Below are 4,739 nucleotides of genomic sequence, written 5' to 3'. Positions count from 1 at the left end.
CTGTTGCATCCAGTTTATTTTCTTTACCTCCTCTCTCCTGGAGATGTAGAACAGTAGATATTAATGCTTTCCACGTTTCAGGAGTTATGTTACATAGTAGGATGAGGTAGGAGACCCTCACATCAAGTTTTTTTTCATGGTGGGAATGTGTTCTTCTATTCTCTTATGGTGTAACAAAACTGGGATATGCCCAAATTAATGCTGTTTTCTTGTAAACTTTTAAAAGTGTATTTTCTGTTATTATGGAGTAATTGTAGAAGAGATTTGAAATGTTAGATAAAAGATCAAAGTAAATTAAAACATATTTTCTTTTTCTGTATATAAAATTACACATATTTAGCTGCTATTGCAAAAATATATAGGAAAATCCAATTTCCTCATTTCCCAAAGATAAACTAAAAATCAATTTGGTATATGAGTCTTCAAAAAATTTTTCAATGTTCTTTGACTAGTATTCTTTGTGCTTATGTATGTATTTATATACATATTTTAATTTGCAGTTCAATATGGGGATAGGAAGTAGAATTTCCCTTCTGTTTGAGCTCATGTTCAGATGGACCACACAATCTTTCTCTCATTTGAAAGCAGGTTAATATTCTGTACTGCCCTTGATACCTGTGTTCCATCTTTATTTCCATTCCCACCTAAACCCTCATTTTCTAACCACACCCTTGAACAAGTTAGCATTGCTTAACGTTCGTTCAGCGACGTAATAAAGATAAATGGTGCCTGGGGATATTATGATGTGTTTGTTCTCTCTTCTCACAAGAGCTGGTGCCTGGGGTTGCAAACACTGGAGTCTGTGCCTGCAGATTAGCACACAGGGACTTATGCCCCTGACTGCTGCTTCTTCTCAACCCTTTTGCATTTAGAGGCTAATGGAACTTCCTTTCCTCTGGTTCTCTTTATGTGCTCTTGCTCTCATTCTGCTTTCCCTAAAAAAAGTCACTTCAGGAGGTTTGAAAGAGAGAGATGATAAATTCTTATTGAACAGTCATGGAATGGATCATAATACACACATCAGTTTTGAAACAAAATCATGAAACTTATGTTTGTCCTTAATGCCAAATCTTCTACTTTACTTCTTCCTGATTTTAACTAGCTAAAGGGATGTCATAGCAAAAGAAGGGTTGTACTTAATTTACAAATGAAAGATGCACAAATGGAAGCTTGTGTCAAGGAGCTATTGGCTCATACTAGGAACAAATTGCTGGCAGTCAGAATTTCCATGGATTAATTGCCTGGGGAGGTGGTGAGCTGTCTATCCTGAGGACATTCTAGCCTGGTTTGGATTCCTAACTCTCCTACTGGGCAGGAATGTTGTAAAAAGACTCCAAGGCTCATGTTGGGCTAGATCAAATAGTCTAAATTTAAACGAGGTCCACAGAAGTGGCCTTGCCACAAAGAAGTGCAGAGTGTAAGGGAACAGCTTTTAGAGGTAGGAGTTGGAGGTTGGTGAAAGAACCTGCCGGATTTCTAGACCCATGGAGCAGAGGTCACCTCTTTAGTTATTCCACACAGTCTTGTGTTAGGAGACAGGTGGTTTTAAGTATTAGGTATTATTTAAGACTTCATCTTTGTGTAGGAGTTTGTTGGGTGCTGTGATGGATATAAAAATTTAGTCCCTGTGCTAAATGAGCGTGCATCCTTTTGGGGAGGAGAAAGTGCATGCAATCCAAAGCTTCAGCTCTTGTTACCTTGGGTCTAGCCTACACATTATTATCTAAATGCAAGTTAGACCAGGCTGCCCTACTGTTTAAAAGCCTCTAGGTTTGCCTTGTTGCCTACAAGATAAAGGTATGGCACCTTCTCATGATATGAAAGGCTCTCCATGCTTGATCCTGGTCCACCTCTATAGCCTTCTCTTCCACTATTCCTGACCTCAATCCAAATTCAAACTGGGATTGGAGAGGGTGGGAAGCAGGACCAAGGAAGAATTTTCATACCAATCATAGAATACCTGACTGTGACCTGGGAAGATAACAGAGTTTGGTGTTGGACATGCTGATTTTGAGCTGATGATGGTAAATCTCGATGGATGCATCTGGCAGTCATTTGGGAGATATTATGTGGCTGATGCTTAAGAAGGATCCAATGACTGGTTATACAGATTCGCGGGGGGGCAGTGAACCTCATGATCTGTTAGACATAGTGGATTGATCTAAAGGATAAAGGACTTTGGAAGACTCAAATAGTGAGTTTGGATAAACATTCTGAGCTTGGAGAATACCCACAATTAAGGAAGGCAGGGAGGAATTCGAGTTGGTGAAGCAGTTAAAAAGAGGGACAGATGAGGACTTGTGCATGTGATTTTTGTTTTGGAAACTCACTCTAACCTTTTTCTTTTAAGCCCACTGGTTCCAGGTTTAGGGAAGAAGATACAGAGCTACACTAAAATTCCTCCCCTAATCATTGCTAAGGAGAAACTTGGATGATCTATATGGGAATTGCCTCCATAGGAAACCAGTCTATTACTGAATTTGTCCTCCTTGGCTTCGATGGCATCCCTGAATTGGACCTCCCTTTCTTTGTTGTGCTCACTGTCATCTATGTCTCCATCATCATAGGGACCATGCTAATCCTTGTAGCAGTTATTAGTTCCCTGAGACTCCACATGTGGGAGGAGGGGCACCCGGCTTGCCTCAGTGGCAAACAGTGCGGCAAGAGGTGACACCGCCTCTGCCCACTGGGCCTAGACAAGGTGACCACGCCTGACTAGGCCTTTGCTGCTAATGGCTAGCCGGCACCGCCCTCCCCCTTCCTATCTCCCGCCTAGCCCAGCTCTCACTTCCCCTCCCCCCTCCCTTAAACCTAATCTCTTAGTATGCTGTTTGCCCAGCAACAGCTTACAACCACCTATCAGCTTAGTAACAGTGTCAGCCTATCAAGAGTTAGCACATACTCTACTGGCCAATCACTAGCCCAATGCCAGAACATTGCCTTATATGGAAACAGCATTTGCCCTAGCCAATCAGAACCCGCCACACCACTCCCCAATCCTATAAATCTGCATCCCCCTCCACAATAAACCAGACTTGTGCCATCAGCCTGTCTCCGCGACTTCTTCCTGGGTCGTGCACCCTCCACGCCTTTGGAGCCCCCGAGGGAAGCCTCAGTGGCCGTAGGAGGCTTTCTTCCCCACACCAGGGACCCCTCTTGTCCCACAACGGGACCCCTCTCGTCCCACAACGGGACCCCACTCGTCCCGCAACAGGGACCCCACTCGTCCCATAACAGGGACCCCGTTTCGTCCCTCATCCACATATCCATGTATTTCTTCCTGGCTAGTCTGTCCCTCCTGGAGCTCCTGTACCCTTCCACAATAGTGCCCAAAATGCTGGAGGGCTTCTTGCAGGAGGCAGCCATCTCCATGGCTGGGTGCTTGCTCCAGTTCTTTATCTTTGGCTCTCTAGCCACGGCTGAGTGCTTCCTGCTGGCCATCATGGCAAATGATCACTACCTTGCGGTCTGCTACCTGCTCTGCTACCCTCTCCTGATGGGCTTCAGATGGTGCTTGGGGCTGATGCTAGCATTCTGGCTCTCTGGCTTCCTGGTAGATGGACTCATTGTGGCCCTGATGGCACAGCTGAAGTTCTGCAGTATCAACCACATTGACCACTTTTACTGTGACTTCATGCCCCTGGTGGAGCTGGCTTGCTCGGATCCAGTGTGGCCCAGGTGACAACATCTGTTCTCTCCATGGTCTGCCTCGCTGTTCCCTTTGGACTGATCCTGACATCTTATCCCCAGATGCTGGTTGCCGTGCCGTGCTGAGAGTTCCTGCTGGGACCAGCAGGAGAAAAGCTTTCTTCACCTGCTCCTCTCACCTGGTTGTAGTGTCCACCTTCTATGGAACCCTTATGATTTTTTATATTGAACCCCCAGCTGTCCACTCTCTGCTCCTTTCCAAGTTCTGTTCCCTATTCTACATGGTGCCCACCCCTATCTTGAACCCCATGGTTTATGCCCTGAGGAACAAGGAGGTTCACCGGGCATCGCGGAGGCTTCTCTACGTTAGGCAAACTGAAGCACCTGAATGAAGAAGGAGGGTGGCGAAGAATTTTGTTTTGGACTTTGCACACCTCCAAAGGGAAATCTTAAAGACTGAATGGAGAAGAATAACTTTATTCTATTCTGATGCTCCCTTCTGATCTTTTCTATAGTTATTCTAAAAGTGAGGATGGTTGGGCAATATTTTTCAAGTGCTATATTAAAAAAATGATTCTAAATTTATAAGTTCTTTATTAAATAGCCCATGAATATTTAATATAGGAAAACAGAAAGCAAAGATGAACAAAAATAGCAACATCAAAACAAACCTAGAAATATAGGCTACATTATTATTGTATGACCTTCCAGATTATTGATCTATACAAATGTATGTACTTATGACATGATGGATCATAGGGTTTTAATCTGGTTTTCCATTGAATACCATGTTGTGAACACCTTTCTATATTAATAAATATCTACTTTATTCTTCTAGGCTTCATAGTATGGCAAAACATGTTTTGTTTAGATAATATTCTATTTTTTGGAATTTTGGTTGTATTTAAGCCTTGCCTGTACAACACCCTTTTTTAAAAGATTTTTATTTTATTTATTCTCTGTCCCCCCTTTCCTCCTGTTGTGTGCTTTCTGTGTCTATTCATTGTGTGTTCTTCTCTATCTGCTTGTATTCTCATTAGGCAGCTCCAGGAACGGATTATGGGAACTTCCGGAGTGGGAGAGAGGTGATT

At 43.3% G+C, this 4,739-nt stretch overlaps 1 pseudogene; it reads left to right on the top strand.

The window, feature by feature from the left end:
* Positions 1–2,440: 2,440 nt before the first annotated feature.
* Positions 2,441–4,040, top strand: LOC101435544 (olfactory receptor 11A1-like; annotated as a pseudogene).
* Positions 4,041–4,739: the final 699 nt, after the last annotated feature.

The sequence above is a fragment of the Dasypus novemcinctus genome, chromosome 22, assembly GCF_030445035.2.
Source record: "Dasypus novemcinctus isolate mDasNov1 chromosome 22, mDasNov1.1.hap2, whole genome shotgun sequence".
Classification (NCBI taxonomy): domain Eukaryota; kingdom Metazoa; phylum Chordata; class Mammalia; order Cingulata; family Dasypodidae; genus Dasypus; species Dasypus novemcinctus.
This window is presented reverse-complemented; position numbering and strand designations above follow the sequence as displayed.